The 24,949-nt window shown below is 41.4% G+C and overlaps 2 long non-coding RNA genes across 2 annotated transcripts in view; one reads left to right on the top strand and one right to left on the bottom strand.

Annotated features, from left to right (window-relative positions):
- LOC139036283 (uncharacterized) overlaps positions 1-24,949 on the bottom strand; it is a 286,771-nt gene that overhangs the window by 249,417 nt on the left and 12,405 nt on the right. The gene's annotated exons all lie outside the window — the stretch shown is intronic.
- LOC139037512 (uncharacterized) lies at positions 4,437-12,797 on the top strand. Its single transcript, XR_011490384.1, has 4 exons — positions 4,437-4,636; positions 6,149-6,258; positions 7,043-7,189; positions 11,888-12,797. It is a non-coding gene; the product is annotated as an uncharacterized lncRNA (long non-coding RNA).

Raw genomic sequence — 24,949 nt, 5'->3', positions numbered from 1 at the left:
TTAATCATTTTTCATATGACCCAAACTATCTACCCTTTTCGAAAACATGACCCCTTCCCTGTCACTGTTACATTACAATTTACACACGATTTCTCTTGAGGGTACAATATAATCTAATTTTCTTCATTATTTAATTTGGATCCTGTTAAGTGAGACAGACATTCACTGATAAGAAGGAGCATTTAAATTTTGGCAAATAAGTTCATTTGTATTCTGAAAGCTCTGCACCCCTCATATTTAATAAACTTTCCATTAGAGAGTAAAGAAACACTGCAAAATAGTCAAACAAATTAGCAATGGGGCCACTAAGAGCACATTCAATCCTGATTCAGAGATGTTTCAGTTTATCTGTTCTCTGTCAATCATTAAATGAGAAAGATGAAATATACAATTATGTACAAGGAGACATAACTCCTAACTCTTTCATTCTAGCTGAAGCAAAATAATTTTAATTGCTTGAAAAAATAAGATTTTTGTTTCCTCTCAAGAAAGACAGAGAAAACAAATGTAAATTGCCTTAGAGTCAATGGCTTGGAGCTACAAGTCTTCAGACTAGGCAAATGAGAGGTAGTCCATCATTTGTATTTTTTCTTCACAATGGCCAATATCCAGCTAATTGGAAATATGAGATGTTTGGCAAAATATTCCTTTTTCTGCTACAGCTCCTCCAGCATGTAAGAAAAAAAGAGAAAAATTGTTCCCTTTTCATTAGAATGTTTAGAGTCAAACAGGTTTACTGATACCACTCCCACTCAGTGAGATAACACCACGCTAAAATATCTGAATATGCTGCCAGTTATTCGAGTGGATATTCCACTGATGTGAGTTATCATGCCCTTTGTTTCTCTCCTAAGTCCTCTTAGTCATCTGATCTTGTGAACCTTACACTCTTTTTAGTATATTTACAAGAGGGAAAGTAAGAACAAGGAGAAGAGATGAAGTATTTATCAATCCATTTAGTAATGCAGTAGAGCTGCAAAAAAAATGAAAGCGATAGAGAAAATTATGCTCTTGGCCACAGAGAGGTATAAGCATTAACTAGAGGTGTCAGTACATTCCTTGACCTCAAATGGGAAGAAAAATTGAGTCAAGAGTAATTAATTCAAGCATTTAAGCCAGACGTTGAAGCCCTTAAAACTATTTCCCAGGATTTAAAAAAAAACACAACACTTTATGTCAGCAATTATGAATGTGAAATGCCATTGATTTCTTTTTCTGTAAAATATTTTCTATATTTAGAGACATCTTTCAGAGTTGCAAATGATGGAAGAAACAAAGATGAAGAAAAGTTACTAATATAGGATTCACAATGAGGTAAGAATATATAACAAAATCTTCTGGTCTTATTAGTGTTTTCCCTTTCCTTTTTAAAGAGGCCACCAGTCATAGTGAATATATGAAACACAATATACATGAAAAATGTCTGTCTGTTGAGAGGGTTTTTTTTTTTTTTTTTAATTTTAGGAGCTAGTTAAGCGTCTCCCCACCTGAGCAAAGATGTATTAAGAGGATGGGGTAGACAGTAGCCAGGACTGTATAGAGGATTATCTCATATTTATCCCAAGAAGTAAAAAATCATCTCTTCCTTTTATCTGGACATAGATCTTTTGATGGTAACCCTGGGCCTAGAGAATTACCTGGATGTGTGTCCCCAAACTGCTCGAGCAGAATGGGGACTTGGCCTGTAGCTGTTTACCCACCAGCACACTCCCCTGGGACATCATCAAAAGGCAAGCCAGCAGATGAAAGGAAGGAGGATTTTGTCCCCTCTCCTGTGGAAGCTTCTGGAGTGTGGGAAGATGTCAGGTTTACCTTGTATCTCCAAACTGAGCTCATACCCAGTACCAAGCGTGTGGTATATGCTCCATAGAAATGTGATAAAGGAAAGGATAGGGAGGAAGGCAGCGAGAGAAGAAAGGATGAAAAGGGGAATAAAGCCTCTATGAGCTCTACAGGATGTGCTTCTAGAACCTTCTCAATTCCAAAGGGGAGAGACAGACTCACTGTATCTTACAAGGTTGATAAACACCCCTCCAAAAAAATAACAAATGACAAATGCAGAGCTATTTGACCTAACAACTAAGAAACTAGCCAGTTGTCCTGTAGTCTGGGGCTTGGTGCTCACGTGTTTAAAGCTGGAAGGGATCCTGAAGTCATTCAAGACAGCTCCAGGTAGACTGTAATATGTAACTTGACCACAGTTACATAGCTTGTCAGTATTGGAATAAAGACTAAAACCTGGGTCTCAAAGTTTCCAGCCCAGCATGTCTCACACTGCAGTTTTCCTGCGTAGGGCAGAAGCAATAGCTGGTTTTATCCCTTCATATTTCCTGACCCAAGTCACTTAATATCTCCCCTTCCAGAAGTCCTACTAACCTTGACCCTTTCCCTTAATACCATGGGACTTTAGCTTGCTAGGGAAACAGTCTGCCCTGGTTCTCAGAGCACTTATAGAGTGCAGACTTAGAACTCCCATAAAAGCTTGGTCACTAGGCATGATTAAGGGAACAGAAAATCCTCTGTTAATTGGAACCCTGGACTTGAGAATACATTTGTGTCCATTTGTTTTCTGTAGCCACTGCTATTCACACATAAGAGAAACTAGAATGTAAGTTCCATGAGGGTAGGAATCACGCTTCTCTTGGTCCTAAGTCTCCACAGTGTCCAGTAGATACTTAACTATCTTTTAAATTATTGAACATGACCACAAGTTCTATATTTCATTATTCCAAGAACGTTTCTTGATGTCCTCATTTGCAAATAATTGACAATATCACCCTTCAGTGAAATGCTTTTGAAAAATCTCAACTCCACTTGGTCTCTATCTAATTAATTCAACAGAGGATCTGAGCACCCAACCCACAAGAATTCAAGCTCCATTTGATTTGATCTGCTCTGTTAATTAACAACCCTTACTCTGAGTGAATGAAGACACACTAAGGGCTAATATTCTAGAACTGGAAGAGAAACCATCAGTGACTGTGTCTTCATTTCCACCCTCTGGTCCTCTATTCTGATTACTCCTGAGGAACCTAACAAACCATTTCCTCCAACCCCAAACAGAGCGCTCCCTAAAAGAAGTGCTGGTATGTTTTCCTGGTTATTTAAGCACACTGTCGACATTTCAGTATCCTTATAGTTTAGTCTTCTAAGCAGCCATCCAGCTGGTGTGTCCGTAATCTGACCCTGATGGCAGCCATTACTTGAAACGAAGAAGGCAATCTAGTTAGAAATTGCAGTTGATGTTCCTCCTCTCTCAGTGGGGATAGGTAGCTCATCCATAAGGCCTTCTTGATGGAGGTGTCCAGGGGCCAGAGTTCCGGACGCTCACAAGCAGCGGTGGGAAGCAATGTAAGAAAAGGCTACGCTCCTCCAAAGGAGTAGGCTTTCTGTCTCAGCAGCTGTAAAATTATAAATCAAAGATTAAAAAGTTAAGCCACTGCTCAAGTGAGGATCTTGGTAAATACAAGGCTTAAACAAAACCCGATGACGGATTCATTGGCATCAAAGTGAAGTCTGTGGTTTTTCAGACAATAGGGCAGAGACTACAGGAACACACAAAGTATGGCTAAGGATTCTCTGTGCCTTTGTTTATTTTGCTATACCAAAGAAAGGGGAAAAATTATAACTGCTATTAAATACAAGTAAATCTGCATGTAGAAAGAATGTAGAATGAGTGTGCTAGGGAGGGACAAACCGGGGGAAAAGGAAAGAGAGCCTGAAGAATCCCAAACCAGCCACTGTTTCTTCACAGTGTTTCACAGGGCTGACCTGAATGGCATTTGATTTTGTGGCCTGAGTGAGAGCTGAGTAACGAATAGTATTTGGGGATAAACTTGGATTTAAGATGCCTTGAAAAGTGAGAAGTACAGTGACCCAAGCTTTAGCCAGTTCCTGGGCAACCAAAATGATTGACTGCCAGTGTAATTAACAAAAGAAGAGTGAAAAGAACCTCACCCAGAGGTGGTCCAGATGAGGCATCACTAGTTTAGGGTATCTCTGCCCAAAACATCACAGGAAATGGATTGTTGCACCGCTCTCGCAAGGTACTAGGCACAGCTGCCAAATCAATGATTGCGTTTGACTGTCATCCCCTCCCATGCTGTGCCGCTCTGCACACTTGCTCAGGCTCCAGGAACCCAAGCACAAAATTTTTTAATCCCACAAATACTAGTTAAAGAGGAAGTCTTCCAGTGTCTAGATCTGCACATTTCACAGCCAGCAGAGTGTTAACAACTGTTGGCTTTAACATTCCTATGGGATGTTTGCAATTTAAAAATGGACTTACGTACATGAAGCTCTTACTTACTGTAATACGGGAAGAGAGAGGAGGGCATGAGTGAGCAAGGAATGGGGCAGGGCTGGCCATGCTTCTTATCTAATCTCACCACCACTCCACACAAACCCCCAGCCTCCAAAAGTGGGTTTCTTCCACTTTGCCTCCAGTGACACTGAGCAGTTGCTGACTCCAGACAGAGGAAGCAGGTCTGTCCTCAGAGCACATGAAGGAAAGGATCCTTTAGAGCTGACACCCAAGCCCACAGAGAAGCCTCCTGCAGACACCAGTGATCATGGCTACATTCCAGATGTCTCTCCTGGTCCAAAGCCCTTGTTTTACAAAGAAGCAAACTGAAAGGTAAGTGGTTCATCCCATGTGACATGGGAACCAACGAAACGGTGGGGCCAGCACTCAGCCTAGATCTCCCACATTCTACCCTACCCACCACCCTGCCCTCGTAAATCCCCATGAGCACAACCCATTCTTTCTACTCCAAACACAGATGGGAGGATGAGGTTCTTCAAACTCTAGAGCAGTGTCTGAGTAGTGTGCTAGTAATAATTTCCCCTTCCTGGAAAACTGTCTGGTTCAGTGGGTCTCGGGGAGGCACAAGAATGTTACCAGGTGCCCTGGGAGATGCGGATCTGCGAGGTATAGGAACCACCTGTGCGTCTGTTGTCATTCCTCTGCCTATCAGCACGATGCAGATAGCCGGAAAGCCCCCCGAGGGGCAGTTCTGGGGACACCCTCTGGAGCCCAGAGATCAAAGGGCTCTTGACCACTGGGGCACAAGTCAGAGCCCTGAAGACAAACACCAGCCTTGAAATCTCTATGAAAGAATGCTCAGAATGTTCCAGAACATTCTCCTCTGAGGCCCTGTCGACCTTAATGGCTTTGTGGCCAGCAGCATCCCAACTATACCCTCAAGGTCCTTGTATAACCAGCCTTCTAAAATGTGCCAGGCCCCCACGTTGTGTATCACTTTGCAGAGGGGCCGAGATGAACAAGGAGAAGGAAGAGCAACAAGTGTATGTAAGAAGAACATCAACCATACAGAGCAGTATCACTGAAGACAGAATCAAATAACGCAGAGCAGTATCATACAAGGATGTCCCATGTAATTCAGTAGAAGCTTGTGGCAGTTCCTAAACCTCCATCCTGGAGATTCTAACTCTGTGAATCTGAGGAAAAGCCCAGAATCTGCATTTCTAACCAACCCCCAGGTAGATCCACAGATGGGCATTTGAGATTCTTATATCATTTTCGAGGGCTGACTGTGAAGAATCCAAAGGAATCTAGCTTGGTTGCTTTTTATTGTCATGGTTTACAATGCCTCAACATTCCTAGCCTACTCAAATTGATGCTTGGATGCATGTTTGTTTGGCTTTGCTCTTCTTAGCTCAGTGCTGGCTTATGCTATCTTCCTCCTTCTCTCCTCCTGTTTAGAGCTTCCTTCTTCCTGGTAGGAATTTGTTTTCTGGTAAGGAGTGCAGCTTGATTCTTTAGGGAAACACATGGGCAAAAGCCATATGTTGCATGATTCTATTTATATGAAATATCTAGAGTAGGCAGATCTATAGAGATAGAAACCAAATTAGTGGTTGCCAAGGGCTGGGGGCAGAGGGTGAGGGAAGTTTGAGGGATGACAGCTAACAGAAATACAGGGTTTCCTTGGGGGGATGATATAAACATTCTGGAATTAGATAGTTGTGATGATTGCACAACTTTGCGAATATATCAAAAACCAATGGACTGTACACTTTAAGATGGTGATTTTTATGGTATGTGAATTATAACTCAACTATTGAAAGGCTCATGTAGGGACTTCCTTGACAGTCCAGTGGTTAAGACACTGTGCTTCCACTGCAGGGGGCGCGGTGCAGCCAAAAAAGGAAAAAGAAGAGCTCGTGCAGAAGGATGGGCCCCACATATCACACACAGGTGGATCACCTGGATCCCTGGGACCTCACAACTATCAGGTAACATCCCCAGGGAAACAAAGGCAAAATTTTGCCAGGGTAGCTGATGACAATAACAGCACCACTTACTGTACACTTACTATGTGGCAGATACCATAATATTAATACATGGCTATCTCAGATTAGCAAAGATGTGAATGCTATTATTACTATACTGTTATTGTCAATATTTCACAGATGAATAAATGGAGGGACAGTGGGATTAAATAACTTGACCAGGCCCATAGCTAATAAGGGACGAAACTGAACACTAGGGAGATATGATTAAATAGGCACCGAAAGACTCTGCCCAAAGCTGTGTCCCTCATGGATCTGATATTCCCACCATTAGATTTGGGGGAAATAGAATCATAATAATAGTGATAAGAATGTAGTGAAGAATTATTGAATGCTTTTCATGTTCCAATCCCTCTACTAAATTCTCTACATCAATTATCTCAAATAATCTTCATAAAAAACTCTGTGAGGTAGATGCTAATGTCATCCCCAATTTACAGAGGTGGAAGTAAGGCAGAGAATGCTTAAATAATCTGCCCCAAACCACACAGCTAGTAAGTGATGGAGCCAGGATCTGAACACAGATCCTTAGTGCTAAGTTATTTTGTCAGAGATCCAAATTTAGATTCCTATAGGGTCTGAGGATGAAAGAATGAATTGGGCTCCATATGTTTCTTGAAATTATTCTACCCATCTTTTATTTATCTATCAATAAGTCTATAGATACAGATACATGATACAGTTTTCTCTTAATAATGTTAATCCTTAACACTTATTTCTTAAACAGAACAAAGAAAAAGAGTAGTAATAAATGGCAAATGACACTTTGCTTCAACGCTGGGGACACAAAAAGGAGTGATGACAACAGTGGCAAATTGAAGGAAGAACATGCTTCATCAAAAGGGGCAGCCACGCTTCAAGTCTTTGTTGCCAGGTGGCTATATGGAGCAGTAGTGCCCTATTTTCTGAGAGGAATTTTAAAAAGAGTTTTACATGAAATCTTTTGGTTTTTAAAAAAAATGGCAAAGAATTCTGCAGTTGGCCTGTAGTAGTCCATTCTCAACCTCCAAATAAAGTAAATTACCTCCGCCAGCAGTTCTATGTGAGTGGAATTTAGGATTGAGGGTGAAACAGCAACAGGATGAGTCTGGAAGGGTGAAGAAGGGCTGTGGTATGAGACGCCTTGATGCACACTGGGGGAAGGTAAATCTCATTCTACAGGCTAGGGAAAGCAGACGCGCTATTGTTTTGTTTTAGAAGAGAAGGGGACTAGATCAGGAAGACATTTCTGAGAACCATGAAGGACAAAATATGTAGGGAAGATAGCTGAGACCAAACTGACGACAACTACAATTGTAGCCCAAAACCAAAGTGGTGCCAATGAAAGCAAAAGAATGACTTAAAGCGACTAAGCAAAGACTTTCCTTAATGAATGATAGGTCTGCTTGTATCAAAAGAGCATATACATATGCTGTCATATAGCTATAGCATCACTTCATAAAGAAAAGACCATCATCAAGAGGAAGGAAAAAGCAAACTTGAGAAAGAGAGCTATGGGAGAAATAAGAGGGGTTCCAGGACACAACTTGTTTGAGGCTGGGTTTGGCATGTAAAAAGGAAAGAAAATGTTCTTGGCTAGGGGGGAGACAGTCTGAAAACTGCCTAGGAAAACAAAAGAGAACAAGAAAAAAAGAACACATACAGGAGGAGGTCAGGTCTTTAAAAATTAAGAAGATATAGGAAACCAGCAGGGGAAAACGAATCAGGCAGTGAAAATCAGTGAAGGTCCCTAAAGTCCATATTTAATGAAAATGAGAGAAATCAGGCAAGGCATTTTTAAAAGCTGCTGTAGTAAAGGTACCAAAGAGATTGCTTTAAGAGAGACAGAACTCAAAAATAGAGACCACGATATAAGTATTCGTAGGGAATAGAAGAGAAGAAACGGAAGGCTAAAACACAGGGAAGCATTTTGGCTACTGGAGATCAATAGGGAAAGATGAATTTTAGAGATGTCAGAGAGGAAAATATGACAGGATTTTGGAATATTCTGAGAGAAAATAAGGGCTATTCTGTAAAGAAAAGAAAAGAAAAAAATCCAAAGTTCTCTCTCTACAATTGCTTAAGAAGCAGCCCTAAGGATGGCCAAAGATAATACCAAAGACACATTCCAAAGGCATGAGGGGGAGAAAGCAGCTACCAGAAAGTTCCAAATGGGAAGGGAATGAAAAATTTCATCTTTACCAAGCTTGCATTTCATTGGTTATAGCATGGCCCAGACCAGAATAAAGTGTGCAACAGAACCAGCTTCTTCAGAGGTGACTTTGTGATTGTCCAGAACATTCTGAAAGAACTTCAGCTGTCACAGAGGCAGAGTCTTTAAAAGGAGGAGCCTTCACCAGATACACAGTCCAGAGATTAAAAGGACCACTACCAAGAAAGATCTTACTTAAAAGCATAAAGTTGAACATTGCTGCTGCTAAGTCGCTTTAGTCGTGTCCGACTCTGTGCGACCTCATAGACGGCAGCTCACCAGGCTCCCCCGTCCCTGGGACTCTCCAGGCAAGAACACTGGAATGGGTCGCCATTTCCTTCTCCAATGCATAAAAGTGAAAATTGAAAGTGAAGTTGCTCAGTTGTGTCCGACTCCTAGCGACCCCATGGACTGCAGCCTACCAGGCTCCTCCGTCCATGGGATTTTCCAGGCAAGAGTACTGGAGTGGGGTGCCATTGCCTTCTCCAAAGTTGCACATGAAAGGGGTAGAAATACAAGGAGAGAGGAAAGAGCAGTAAAAAGGGACTATCATTGAAGTGTGGGTCATATAATACCTGGCAGCTTATGTACAGTATTTAACAGTACAGTATTATGTACAGTATTTAAATCCCACATCAGATAGGCAAAGTTACTCCATTTTGCAGGAGAAAGTATAAAATGCACTATGTAGGATAGTTACCATAAGCCACATAGATGATAAGTGTCAGAGCCAGGTCTTACTGGGTTTTCAAGCTCATGCATTCTCCACTATACCATACTGTTTGACTATGGGCCGTCTTTCACCCAGATTACTGCAAAAGCCTTCCCAACAGGCACAGCTCACCCTCTCCATCCCACATCCAATATATAGCCCAGCAAGAGCAATCATTCAAAAGCACAAACTTCACTGTGGCACTGCCTTGCTCAAGTCCCAATAAGTTCCCTTTGATTTTCAATGAAGTCCAAACTACTTAGCATTCCCTACAAGGTCCCTTGGAATCTGACCCTGCTCACCTCCCCAGCCTCATCTCAAGCTCCTCTCATTGCAGGCGACAATTCAATGATTCTGAATATATTTAAGTCTCTGGAATGACCATGGCTCATTCTCACCTCCAGATCTTTGCACACTGTCCCTAATGCCTGGAGCACTCTTCTCCCTGACCTCCTAACCTCTCCTTTTAGGTAGTCTAGATAACAGTATACTGTTTTCTCACAAAACTTAACACATTTTATTGGAATTCTCTCTTATCTGTTCTGAGATCCCTGTGCTGTATCCTCCTCTGTGAGTCCTCCGCTGTCCATCAGCTGCAGGAGGAAAGATCCTGTATCTATCTTTTTCACTCTTGAATTCACAACACCCAGCTTATGCTATCAGGTCTTATCAGGTACTAAACACCTATGTTTTGAAATGGATAATAATTTGATAAGGCAAGAGCCATCACTAGTTGCTAAGTGAAGTTACATCAGTGGAAGCCAAACCCCAAAAGCCCTACTCTTGGCATTTACAATTTACTGTCCACTGCTGAAACTTCTCAGACATTCTGAAAATTTCACTGATATTTTTTAGAACATATGATCTATATGCTTCCTGTGCTCAGGGCTATAAATAATTCCAACGACAAGGTTCACTTCTTGCCCTAAACAAGCTTACAGTCCAGTGGAGGAGCTTTCATTTTTGCCAACATGTTGCAACACATATTCTCTCTAAATCCTTTTAAGGCCAAACTGACTTGGGATTATCAAGTTTATCAAGAATTTGGTAATTGCCGTTTGACTCCTAGAGGTTCATAGCAGGCTTGAGGACTGAGGCCAAATCTTACTCATCATTATCATCCTAGTGGTTATATAGGGCCTAACATATAACAAGAGGTTTAAAAATCACCAAATGAGTGAAAGAATAAATGGACAAATGAACCATCAAATAAGTCAAGTCTTGGAATAAAGCTTTGGAAACTGGGTCACAGTCTGTTCTCCTCCATCACTAAACAGATAAATGACTTGGTGATAAGTCCCCTTATCAAGAACCAGCCCATCAGACACACATAGATGCTGACCAGCCTGCAGAGTCAGTGGAGCAGGGGGAAAGGGAAAGAGGAAAAGGACAGAATTTTTAAATCGTTCTCATCTGTCTCCTCAGGTTCAGAGGGGAGATGCTGTGGGCAGACAGTGATCATGTAGAGTATTGAGATGGCTTCACCTGGCCTGCTACAACTCCAAACCTGCTCCCTGAGGCAGGCGATAGAGGTCAAAAATAAATATGTAGATAGATCAACACAGTGTTCATCACACATTTTCACTGCCTGGAAAGAAAACACTTTGGTGGCATATTAAAGTATGCTAATAATCACCAACATGAAGAAATATTCAGTTGAAACAGACATATTTTCTGTACCTTTCAAAATTAGAACCAAAAATCTGAACAGTAACAGCTATCTAAACAGTATCCTTTTCTCACACACACACACATACATTCCTGAAATTTTCCTCCCGGTTGCCAACTTGTTAGTTATTTGAATAAACATCTCTGCCACTCGTTTCAGCCCCAAATAGTATCTTGTAGTCAGTTAAAACCTTTATCAAAGGTAAGAGTATGGTACTATTTTGACACCAGGCAGTCCTTTGCTTTTGTGTGGAATCACGTGTTGCCTGAACAGTGTAAGATTTAGCTTTCGTTCAGACAATCAGCAGGTCATTAGCAAACCCTATACAGGTCGCTCTGGACTCAGGATGGAACCCTGGGGACCTGAAGCCATAAAGGAGAAGATACGGTGTTGCTGACAGTTGCCTCTGATGGCTGTGGAAAAAGTATGATTGCAACCGCGTGACAGCTTACTACAATAGAGCTCGGGGCTGTTCACAGGGCAAATTCTGATGAATGGCATCAAAAATCATCATGAATTTTTAAGTTTTGGTGGAGCACTTCATTATATCCTACTATTAAAGGACAAGACTAACAAGCTCTTTTATGAAATGACCGTGTTTATCATTATTTTACTGCCTCTGGTTTTGCATATTGGTGAACATGATATGACCTATAGTTTATTCAAACAGAGGGTCGGCAGGAGTCCTGCTGCATATTTAGAAGTTACATGAAGAAATTTTTGCATCAGAAAGTGAGGGTGAGATAATCTGAAATTCAGTCTATGAGCCAGAATTCGCCACTTTTACATATGCATGTGTGTGTGTACAGACACATACACACACTCAGGATAAGGTCTATTTCACTACATCAACATCTGGCAATGATGCAGGCATAGTGAAAAGATTTTATATTCCCCCAAGAAAGCCCTTAGGCTACGAGAAAAATCATCCTACATCTAATAAACCCATCCAAGATATATCTCCCATATGGAAAAGCCTTATTTTGTTTTATTCCAACAGATTGGTCCTTGGATTCCTCTCACAGCTGTTGCTGCTGGTGAAGCTGTGTTGAGCCCTGCCATGACCATGATGTTGTGAACAACAGCAAGGATCTCTGTGTCACTGGACTGTGCAAACATTAAGTGATATCACCTGTGAGGAGTACTGAGCACTCAAGACATTTAAAGGCCTGATACATAATAAGGTCTTGACAAATGAGGGTCAAAAATATTTTTTAATTAGAATATTCTCAAAAAAAAAAAAAATAATATTCTGAGAGTTTAGTCTCAGGAAAAAAGTGCAAGTAGATTCCTAAACTAGATTACCAAAAAAATAAGAAAGTTGAAATAAGTCAACAGACAAATAACTTTCTCCTTCACTATTCTCCACCACAGTTTAGTTTGGCTTGAGAAACATTGGTGCATGCCGGCGATGTACCAGCATGGAGACACAGACAAATGTGGCCGTCCCTGACTTTCTGCTAGGGGAGCGACACACCTGGGATTCTTTCTACGTCGTGTCTTTCACCACGGCACTAGCATTTAGAAAGCTTATTGCATGCGTGCGTGCTCAGTCGCTTCAGTTGTGTTGACACTTCACGACCCTATAGACTATATAGCCCACCAGGCTCCTCGGTCCATTGGGTTCTCCAGGCAACAATACTGAAGTGGGTTGCCATGTCCTCATCCAGGGAATCTTCCCGACCCAGGGATTGAACCCGCATTTCCATGTCTCCCACATTGGCAGGCAGATTCTTTACTACCAGCACCACCTGGGAAGCCCAGAAAACTTATTACATAAAGCTTATAGATAATATAATTCCATAAAAAGAAAACATTTGCTCTTCTTAATAGTTTTTTTCCAGCTTTATTGAGGTATAATTTACCAATAAAATTATAAGATATTTATATATTGTGATGATTTGATATATGTAGAGGTGGCTCAGCTGGTAAAGAATCTGCCTGCAATGCAGGGGATCTGGGTTCAATCCCTGGGTCAGGAAGGTCCCCGGGAGAAGGCTATCCATTCTAGTATTCTTACAGTCCAGTCCATGTGGTCACAAAGAGTCAGACATGAATGAGCGACTAACACTTTCACACATATCTTATGCAAGCATTCCTCCATCTAGCTAATTAACACATTCTATCACCTCATATATACATCTTTTTTTTCTTTTGATGAAAACATTGAAGTTCTTTAAATATCTCTGCTGCTGCTGCAAAGTCGCTTCAGTAGCATCCGACTCTGTGAGACCCCATAGACGGCAGCCGACCAAGCTTCCCCATCCCTGGGAGTCTCCAAGCAAGAACACTGGAGTGGGTTGCCATTTCCTTCTCCAATGCATGAAAGTGAAAAGTGAAAGTGAAGTCGCTCAGTCGTGTCCGACTCCCAGCAACCCCATGGACTGCAGCCTACCAGGCTCCTCTGTCCATGGGATTTTCCAGGCAAGAGTACTGAAGTGAGTTGCCATTACCTTCTCCGTTAAATATCTCTAAGAGGTAGCAAATTTTAACTATACAACACAATGTTATCAATTATATTCAGTATGTTACACATTAGATCCCCAGACCTTTTTACCAACCCCTCCCTATTTCCACCACCCTCATCATAACTTAATTAACTTTTTCCTATTTGAGGGTGTCTCCTCCTTAATTTACAGCTTCCATAAGTAGAGGAAATATCTTTTTATTTCGCTCTGACTACCAGAATTGGTGGATGTTTCAAATATGCTCAAAATAAATGTGAACTAAATGTATACTCAATAAAAAAAAAAAGCTTATTACAGCAAGACTATAGTTATAATGCTTACCTTATATATAAAATACAACACAGCTATCACCAAAAAAAAAAAAAAAATCACCAATGTCAGGAGATAATTCTAATCCTTTTGGTCTACCTGGATGGATCATCTGCAGACATATGGCCAGATTTCCTCAACACTGTAAATTGTTCAATATAATCACTTGTCTTGTAGGTGAGGTTTTCCCACTCTCAAATTTTCCTTTCAATTTTCATCCAATTTCAGCAAATTCCTTTCTGAAGTTTAAGTAAGACAAGAGGCCTTGCCTGCTCCGTGTTAACTCTGGGCCACTTCTGGTAAGCTTGGGATTGCAGGGCTGGACAACTCCTCCTCCTCCGGTCCATCTTCCGTACCTTACTAGCCTTGTTGCCCTCTGTTTTACCTTCCTCTGAAGTTTTTTCCCACTTTTTGAGTATGAATGTAAAAGCCCCCCTTTTCCATGCTCTAAGAAGAGCACAAAAGAATGAAAGATAGGGCTAGAAGGGTAAACAAAGAGGGAAATACAAGAATGATGAGGGTCCTCAGGCTTTATTTAACCTCAGTTTCTTTTTTTGTGGATGGCCAGAAAGGGATGGACATTTTAGAAAGACTAACGGGGGAAAATTGCCAGGAGGAGACAGAATGTTGGAGAGATGCTAGGAGAAGAGACGTTAAGGAAGTAACGTATCTTGACTTCTCCTCTCCCTCTCATCTCTTTGCACAAGTCACCTGCTAGTGGGATTCCTGGTGGGACTGAACCCTTTGAAAGCTCTGGGTAGATAGAAAGGATGAATGGCATGAAGTAAAAAATTCCACTCTTAAAAAAAAAAAAATCCAATGTCCCTAGGGCCTCTAGACTCATTGCTCAAGTGTTTTCCAGTGCACCCCACCCACTCTCCCAGGCCAACACACACCACCAGGCCATCCCACACCTGACCTTCTGGTTGAGCCAGAAGAACACTGAAGTTTAGAAGCAGGGCCAGAAGCTCAGCACAGCCTGGGCTCAGCCACCACCTCGACAGTGCTGGGAATCCACCATCCCCAAAACAACGTCCAGAAAGCTCCGGGAGAGGAGCAGCCAGGAATGTCAGAAGCAATTTGGGTTGGCACCAGGGAAGCCTCACCCACTTTCCCACAGGGCTCCAGTCTTGGCTACGTCAGAGAGCGCAAGAGTGTCCTGGCCCTCCCCCCAGCTTCCAGTTAAACCAGAAGCTGGACATTCAGGGGAAGGGCCAGGAATGTGAACAACCGGCTACAGGGCCATCACTGCCACAGTGTCCATCATGGCTCACAAGCACAGCCCAGGCCATACACGCGTGTCTGTCGAACAGAAGCATTCAGAGTCTGTTTAAAAGGGAAATATTCTGTTACAGACTTCGAGCAATACTGGCTGTCCTTTGTTGAGCCCTTACGGGGTGTGAACTAGACTCTCCGTGCTGTGGGTCATTTAATCCTAACAAGCACTGAAAGTCTCTCCGTTTTACATACAAGGAAACTGGGGTTGAAAAGAGTAAAGCAACTTGATTCAAGCTACTGAAGAGACAGATCCCACAATTCCATCCCACACAGATCTGACTCCAAAGTCCATGTTTTTGATCACTGTGTATAGGAAACCAAAATTCTACACCTCTGAGAGTACTCTTCCTGGATAGGACTTTAAGGCATTTTGACCTTGTTTTATTAGAGGAATAGAATTCAGCAGCCAGACAGCACATAGCTGCCTCTGTCTGTCAGTGCCTAAGGCCAGAAAAAGATTCTACTAAGTCAGATAAACAAGCATCAGAGATAACCCACTCACAAAACAAAACTTGAGGGACTGTGTGGGAGCGAGTGTGAATTCTGGGTTCAGTCTGGCTCATAGTTAATTGATCTCAAAGTTAAAGTCATTCCCTTGTCTTTCAAGGGGAGCCAATATATGAAAATAGAGCTACCATGAACTTCAGTCACAGCTCTAAATAAACAGGCAGCATGTTAACATATGACACGAGCTCTTCACTTTCCAAGTCACGTTTATGAAAGATACTGATGAACTGACACCAAGGAGAAGTAGAGCAGTGCACTTAGGAAAGTTCTGGAAACTTCCTGAAGAAAACAGTAGATGCAAACACGAAGACAAAGTGAACACTGCCTTTACATCCGAGCGCCCCTAGCTCCTAAAGTAAGAGCACCCTTATGATTTTACAGCAGTTTCAAGAATAAATGTAATTGATAACTTAACAAAATTACAAAATAAACATGTTGAGACAGCTTTTTCCCCTTCCACAGAGACCTTGAGAATTTTCAAGATGATGACTTTGCAGATATTAGGACTATTTATGAAAGATTCTAGTCAGCCCATACTGCTATTATTATTCCTCACTGCAAGTACCCACGGATTCCCAGGAGGTTCCTGTTTGTATATGTGGTTATCAGGGGAGCACCCCCTTCTAGTGAAGAAAGGATGAAAGCAGGAAGCAATCAGTTAACATCCCGACTCTGTCAAGACCTCCCAACCCATTGTCATGACTGCTTTTCCTTCCGTGAACTAAGAGCTAATAGTAGGTATGCACTTTCTCACCCCTTTCTATCCCACAGGCTCCTTCTAGGAAAAAGGATGCCCTTCTAGAACAATGGTCATATGAAACAAGCAGAATGAAGAGAATCAACACCATGCCTACTCCAATCTCTCTCAAAAACACAGATACCTAAGATCATACCACACAGGGCCAGGCCTACAAGGCAAGCCAGCTCCCCATGTGATATAATTTAGAGAGAATCAAAAGATTCCAGGGTATATATAACAAACTGTTTTCACTTATTCATTTGATCAGCCAATATTGATCAAGCACCTGTGTGGAAAGTGTCTGGAAGGTAGAGACACAACAGTCATAGGGATGCCAGATTTAGTGAACAAAAATCTCATATTTTACCTGGCAACTTCAAATAGTCAGCAAGAGATAATGCCTGACCACAACGCATTTACAATCTAGGGTCCTCTGTGACATGTGTGATGTGAAAGTTGCTCAGTTGTGTCCAACTCTTTGCAACTCCATGGACTACACAGTCCATGGAATTCTCTAGGCCAGAAAGAATACTGCAGTGGGTAGCCTTTCCCTTCTCCAGGGGATCTTCCCAACTCAGGGATTGAACCCAGGTTTCTTGCATTGCAGGCAGATTCTTCACCAGATGAGCCACAAGGGAAGCCCTATGTATTCCCTAAAAAATTTCAAACCCATTAAGTCTTTAATGCACAAGCTGATTTTTCTGATTAGCTTCAAAGTACACAAACGGATGGAATAATACACAGAAGAGGTTTGTTTTTAAGGGAAAAGAAGAGTTAGAAAGGTTCAAGGCAAGGCACACATGAGTAGAATGTCACAGAGGAAGTAACAATGATTGACCAGAGATACTGCAATGACCCTGTGTCCCCAGTTGGGTGGCAGGGGGTCATGTGAAAGGATCCTAGTGAAGAAATTACTGCTGAGAACTCAGCTTGTTTCACCTGCATTCCAAGTTAGTGACAAGTTAGCCGAAAACGTTGTCAAGGTTGGTAAACATTTCAATTAGACCTGAGCAGAGAGCATCGAGTGGGATCCCATGCCAACTTATGGTTTGGGGTGGAAACCATACAAAATGTGGTGGTTTTATAGGGTTTGAACCTGAAAGCAAGCAAAATGTGGTGGTTTGAGCAGTGTTTTTCTTGGAGTTTTTTTAGGTACTCAGGCATAAAAATTCACAGTCAAGCTTGGGAGGTCCAATCTGAAACAATAAAAAGTTTTCACACTATCCTTTCAGCAACCACAAGAAATAGCCTTCCAAGAGAAGTTGTTGACTCTTATTTTAATATCTTTTAAATATGGTTGGTAGATGAACCAGCTAGGCCATATTTATGTAGCAAAAACTGACTTTGATATTTGAAAGAAGGAAAGAGGTTGTCTTTTTCATATTATCTACATAGGAACAAGAAAGTAGGGGGGTTTATGCATGCCATTGTGTTAATCATAAAGTCAGTGAATGATTAGTTCTCTTGGCAAAAGTTTCTTGGTCAGCCTGCTGTGAGCAACTCCATCGCTTGAATCTGGAGTGAAACTGGGAGGAGTAAAATATTTGTTTGTTTTATATGTCAGTTATTAAAGCCACTGCAAATTCTTCACGGAAATATGTGAAGCATAAATAAATAGGAAGTGGCACAAAAGAAGGGGCAGAAATGGAAGGATCCACATGCATGGCAAACCTTACCATTTCCCTTACTTGTTATTTAAAACTCCACGGAATCTTTAAAACTCAATGTCATTTTATGTCTGATGCAAAAAACAAATTTCTGTCTCTCCATTTTCCCTCCTTTCCCTGATCTCCTTTGTCTGAGCAGGTAACTGAAATGCCTCGTGGGAATGTGTGAGTGTGGGGTTAGAGCTGCCCTGGGCTTTGAGGAAGACGGATGGCATAGGAGTACCTTGCCAGAGTGCAGGAAAGCAAGCTGCAGACCTTGCCCAAGCTTTTCTGGCAGCATCTATGAGGCTCATTCTCTGGACCTGCAACCAAATAAAAACATTTACTCTGTTCTTCAGTTTGGAGAGCCTAATATCCGGTCATCATCATCTCTTGTTCTCACATTGGTGTGGAATTTCTCTTTTTATTTTTAAATTTTGTACTCCTTTATTTTATTTTTGAGGGAGCTAGAAGAAAGATTATACGCAACAGTTGCGGTTTACCTGAGCGGAACAGCAGGAATCATCATTATTATCATTTAACCCATATATTCATTGTTATTCCAGGAAAATCTAGTTAATTTGGACCTTGTGTCTTTAAAACATCTGATAATTCAAGATGGTGAATCAGCTTAACTGTTCCTTTGGTGGAAGAGAGTTTACAAATCTAATTAAATAAGCTTTGCAGGGGGTGATTAATCTTAAGAAAACAAACTGCTTTCAAACACTCCAGTAATAACTGTTTCTGACAATTAATGAAATGATTACAAAGAATTCTGACCTACTCATTGAAGCAGACCCAGTTATGATCGCTCAGCTGCAGAGTATTAGTCCCTGGCTTGTGTAAATATTTTCTATATTGTAGGTTACAATATTCTGTGTTCTCATATATCATAGTTTATACTGCTCTTCCATCAGATTAGCTTTCCATAGTGAGGGTTTCCCTGGATTTCTTTTCAAGAGTTGTTGCAAAGATATCAATAAAATAAGCCTGGATGGTCTTTTAAAGATGTTTATGATCCCTCCAATCTCTATTAATGACTTTTTCTTATATATATGTCCTCTAAACTAAGGGAATAATTGGATTCATTGGGAGCCCACTTGGCCAGGGCATCATGATTGTTAAAACCTCATTGTTAACACTCATACAGATAAATCATATCGCTATTCAAGGAACATGTCATGTGGTCATATGCGTAAGGATTCAACAGGTAACCCAACTTGTCCAGGAGTTCTTCAGTTAAAATGGGAAATTTATGAAGATATTTTGTCCTGAAAATGCTGACAATTCACTACAGAGTCTCAGGTAAATTCTTCATAAAGTTACTTCTGGGAATAAAAGTTATGTTCCTTTGAGCACTCTCCTTGAGGGAGACTAAGTAAAAAACTAAATATAGAAGAATTCACCCAACTATAACTCATTTACAAATAAGAAAAACAGGAAGAAAAGGTTGAATATTTATTCATTAAACATATATATATATATATGGCATATTTACTGCCTATCAGGCTCAGTTGTGACCTCTGAGAAAGAAAGATAAATATTATATTGTGCTTGCACAGAGTATAATCTAATTAGGGAGACAGATAAAGCAACGACAATAAAATCTACAAAACAGAGGCATAAAGGCAGACACCTAATTTCAAACATTGGAAAAGACTCCTGGTATTATTGGTCCCCAGATTGTGTAAATATTTTCTATACCATAGGTTATAATATTACAGTATTTCAAATAATATGATAATATACAGTATTACAAATAATACCTATGGTGGAGAGGTGAGAAGTTAGCCAGGGTGAGCTTTCTGGAATAAGGGGGTGCCATATGTAGAAACAGAAACCAAAAAGCTTTGTGAAGCTTTATATTACTGTCAATGTTAAGCATTAACTAGTATTCTTCAAATACTTTTCACAAAGCACCTTGTTAAGCATTTTATAGGCATTTCACCTTATTCTGTCATTACCAGATAAGTCGGTTCTATTGTTTTTCTAATTACGTAGAAAGGAAACTGAGGCTCAAGATTATCCAGCAGTGGGACCCCAAAGCCCTCCGTGGTCACCCTAGGGTCTAAAAGCCTCCTCAGATAATGGCAGACTACAAGGTCTTTCCTGTACAGGCAGTGGAGAGCCACCGGAAATTTTAGGTGAATCTCCTAAAAGTAAGTCTAACTTTTTTTTTTTATAAGAAAAAGATCCCCATTCTTTGCCAAGTGTTGTGGGTTTTTTAAATCTGTTGAATCAATACCTTGATTACATCTAGCTGAATTTGATTTCTACCTTGTTTAGAAAAAGATCAGTGACTTTAAAAGGTCCTTTTGTGCATGTGAATCATAACTCCAGAATCAGGAAGGAAGTAGCAGTGATGCTGCCTCCAACAAGCAGGAATAGCTACTGCCACGTGTTACTCTGACATGCCACATGGAAACCCATGTGAGTTGTCTCACAGCATATACGGTAGACGCCATCATTTATACCTATTCTTGTGGGGGTAGGGTCAGATTTCTAAATCCAAACACGTTAAATCTGAATACTTCTTCTTTGCTTTTAATTGATGGTTTTTAAAGGGCAAGATTTGCTTAGAACCATGTTAAAGATAGAAGAGTAGAGCCATAGTGACCTAAAATGATCTAATTTTCTAGAAAATTACTACTTTCTACAAGCTGCATAAACTTTAATTTAAAAGACAAGGAGGTCTATTCTCTCTTTTTACACCCATGTGACATGCTAGGCTCTTAGGATTTGGGAAAAAGGAAAAAAGCAGATTGAAGAGATTAGAATTTTTAGCAAAATAAATATAATTAAGAAATAATGCTTATTTCCATCTTTAAGGAACAAGTAACCAACATTTGTTGATTTTCCAGAGAGAAAGTATTTTCAACTTCAAAATACGTGTAAACTAAGCTTACCAAGTGAACCACAGAGGCAGGTTAAGTCACAAGTAAAACGCACAAATCAGCTCATATGAACATGACAATATGTTTTTCAGCTAAAATCACCAAAACGAGCATTCCTGGGATGCTTGATGCGAGCATCTTTATGTACCTGCATCCAATAAAATATCTCTAACATCTTGTCAAGAAATAGTATGGTAGCTTCCACAACAAATTTTCTAGAACCTGATTTTAGTGGTTGCGGAATGGATTTAGAGGAATGGATCAGGGAAAAGGGAGGCCACCAAGGTGAGAACAGACAATGAGTCTGAAAATAACCTCAACAATTCACAGGACACAGCCCGTGGCCACTAAAGAGTTCTCTGCCTAAACAGTCACTCCTGGGGCTCTTTTTCCTTCATCCACTTTCTCTCCTTGCCCTCTTTCTTCCTGAACTCTCCCCATTTCAGTCCTCCTTTCAAGCTGTGCTCCCAAGCCAGTTGTCTAAAATCACTTTCAAAGGACACATTTGAGGCAAAGCAGTCTAAAGTACTTTGTCCTACTTATAAAAGCATTTGGGTAGCCTCAGTGTCAGTGTGATTTGGGCCATCATGGAGGCTGACCCATTGAGGTTAAATGAAAATCAACTATAAGAGGAATAACTGGAAGGAGAAAGGGCTTGTTTTTATTTAAAACAAACAAACAAACAAATTCAGATATCTGCATGTGTTCCCCCCATTCAACAAGTTCTAAAGAAAACTGGGTGGCAGCTATAACTTCATAAGCAACCTCCTGCAAGATAATGTTGAAGACATGACAGAAAATTGAGAAATAAGAAGGATATGTATATAGCACAAATGTTCATGATTATGTACACATCATTTGTGTTGAGTATGTAGCTCAACTCTACTAAGTAACTGATTAACTCTGTTTATATATATGAGAAGTGGTTTGAAAAGCACTGTAAAATTTACCCGAGTGTATATATTCAAGCAGAGTGAAGTACTGTATTGTGTGTATAAATATCAGGTAACATAAAATAAAATATCCCTGTAGATGTTTGTTTAGGGACACATTTGGATTGAGCGAGCATTATAACAAGAATTTCTTTAAAAGCCACAAAAACATCACACCTTTTAGTTTTAATAAAGTCTAGTTTTTGGCAGTTCTTTTATCACATCTGTCATCTCCTAAGCTTTGCTTAGCCAAAGCACTCAGACTTGAATTTTGAAATTGTCAGTATAGGCCTTCTAATCTTTAAATCTTGAATTATCTAAGCAGATTAACTGCCATTATTCTATGCCTACAGGACTCAAGGGTAAAGAAAGCAAAGGAAATACAACTTTTTTTTTTTTTTCCGCAATTAAGCTCCTGTGGAGGTGGCGTTGGGAGCATGTATCTGAAACATGGTCTTAGGTATTTTTGTAAATAACCAGGTAGACAAGATGAGTACATTAACTCCAGTATCAGGATCTAGAAGACAAAAAATGGCTCCATCTAAGAAGTTTAATAATCCAGCTTTTAAATAAAAGTTATTCATAGTTCACAGTTACATTTCCCAGTTTGCCAAAAGGCTTGACCTGAAGCAGAGAGATATCTTGAAGAAACAATTGGGGGAGGGGGGGACTAAAGGAGGGGCGCTCCTTTTCACAGCAGCATCTATCTGTGTGGTGACCTGATTTCTGCTGTGATCTCCCTTCAGAGATCAAAGCAGGATTAATGTGATTCTTTACTGTTTGCATTGCACATCTCAAAGCTCTGGAGACTTAAGCAATAAGTACAAATGCAGCCTGAGAACACAAGAGAAACCGAGTTTGAATGGGGACGGTTAACAGTGGCAGAGGCTAGCTATGAAAAGTTACTTGGGGTTTGAAAGGCAATACAGACTTTTGAGTATTTTGTATTTTTAAGCACATTTGCTTGCTTTCTTCCCTTTTTCTGGGGCAAGGCTTTTGGCTAGTGGACGAGGCCAGCACTGGATCCCATGTTAGTAAGTCTCCACAATGACCTTCCAGCTCATTTGGAATGTTTTGCAGCTGTTAGTACACATGAAACAGAAAGGGGACCCTGCCGCGTGTTTTCACACGAAAACATTTTCACCTTACAACCGGCATTTCCGCAGAGGATTTAAAAGAGGGGAAGATCTTTTAAAATATCAAAATGTTGAGCTCTTGTGTTTCCACCGTCTGTGTGGCATTTCTGGATCGTGGAACTTCTCAAGAGCGTTTCCACCATTTCGGGGTGCTTGTGTTTTTTGTTGAGAAAAAAAGGCAAGTCTCCTCTTCCCCGAGTCTCAGAAGATGAAGGGAAAAAATCGCTTTCGTTTTGTAATGCTTAGTGTACACTTCACTTGGAGGGGGAGAAAAAGCTCCCCTCCTCCAAACTTGACTGTGATTCTTAGCTGCATTACCTAGAAGAGGGCGCGCCAGGGAGTAGCTCACTCTGCAGTTTTACAGGGACTCGGGGTGAACCGGCTTGCGGAGGTGAGGGCGGGGGTTGGAGCAGAGGCTCTGTCAGCCAGGGATGTGACCCCCACGGTCTCCACTCCTGGTTCATACACTTCCACCCCAAACTCAACTCTTCCGCCACTCTGCGCGCCCTGACGCACAGACAGCGACACGCAACAAGAAGTTCCCCACACCGACAGCCCATTCGCCCAGCTGAGCCCTGCTTTTTCCTTCGGGCTCTTCCCAGATTCTCCTCTAGGTCAGCACTCGGAGACCATTTCTGCCCTTACACCACCCCCTCCCCCTTTGCCCTCCCGCCCCGGCTGGAGGCCGCTCTCCAAACCGGTCCGCGCTTCGCGGCCAAAGCCCCGGCAGTGGCTCTAGGCAAAGACGCCGCAGGATGGACCGCGAGAGGGGTCTCGACATCACCCGACATTGGGGAACTGGAGGTCCTTCCCGCGCTCACCCCGCCCTGGCACCCACAGAGGTTCCACCTCCTTCTGCGTAACGTCCTGGCGGAGCCGCAGGGACTGTGGAGCTCAGCCCTTTCCCTGGCAAGGGGTGCGGGGTGGGGAACTGGGGGTAGGGGTGGGGGTCCCCTCGGCCGGAGCCCAGCCGCCCCGCCCCAGCGCCCAAGCCGTCGCCCGCGCGTCCTGGCGGCGCCGGACTCCCGCTGCCCGCCCCGAGCTGGTACCTGGAGGGGAATTCACCGGGGAACCTTGGCAATTGTCTCCACTAGAAAAGCAGCCGGCCAGTGAAGCTTTCTGTCTGGAACACAATTCCCAGGGCCAAGGATGAGGGAAAAGGAATGTCTTTCAGTGCCTAAACACTCTACATTCACCTCGTTGTTTTAACCACACCAGGAGCCAAGTGGACTTTCTTAGGCCGTTTCTTTGCTTTCTGTAGCGTCATCTGACGGTGTTGTTAATTGTTTTCTCATCATCGTGCTAATTTGTTAATGAGGACAGTTTCAGCTGGAACAAGGTTTGTTCCGGAATCCGTAACTACGAATCAAGAATGCGTGTGGGGAATAACTCGAAAATTCAACCGGAAAAGTTTGAAACATCAGTATCAACTCACTCTCTGCCCGTCTCTTTTTCTGATTTTACACTATGATTCTCTCGGCAGTCCTGGCTTGGCCAGCGGTTACCTATCACTCCGAAACAATCTTGTAGCTAAAAGCAGAGTACTTGGAGACCCACAACTCAGTTTAAAAGTGTTAAATTTTAAAATATTGCCTTGTAGGGTTTTTTTTTTAAGTTTAAAGTAAAAACTCTTATATACAATTCGTTGCTGTATTTTAAAAGCCTGTATATTATGGAGAATTTTTTAACTGCAGGTATCTGACTTTGGGGGGAAAATGAGAGTTAGAATTCAATAAAAAGTTATTTAATTGTTAAAACATAGTGGGAGCTCTACAAGCTTTATAGTTTCTGTCAGGGCATTACTAGTGTTTTTATATATATTCTAGTGGTTTGGACTTAAGTTTTCATTTTTTAAATGTTATGTTTTGGGGGTGATCCCTCAAGCTCATATTAATATATGATCTTTTTAATCTAGTGAAGAATCTAAATTTTAAGGAAGGGAAGCACAGGCTTCAGTCTATCTCTGTTTCATATTCTTTAAAGAATATGTATGCACTAACTCTTTAGACTTGTATTTGTCAACTTAAAAACAAAATGTTTAAGGTAGATTTGGAAAATTAACTTGAAAGAAAGAGGGTGACTTTTATCTATTGGGGAGGAGGGAGTGTCCTAAAATATATAACACAGGGAGAGGGCTTTTAAAAATGACTCCA

Source organism: Odocoileus virginianus, chromosome 1 (genome assembly GCF_023699985.2).
Source record: "Odocoileus virginianus isolate 20LAN1187 ecotype Illinois chromosome 1, Ovbor_1.2, whole genome shotgun sequence".
In the NCBI taxonomy this organism is placed as follows: domain Eukaryota; kingdom Metazoa; phylum Chordata; class Mammalia; order Artiodactyla; family Cervidae; genus Odocoileus; species Odocoileus virginianus.
This window is presented reverse-complemented; position numbering and strand designations above follow the sequence as displayed.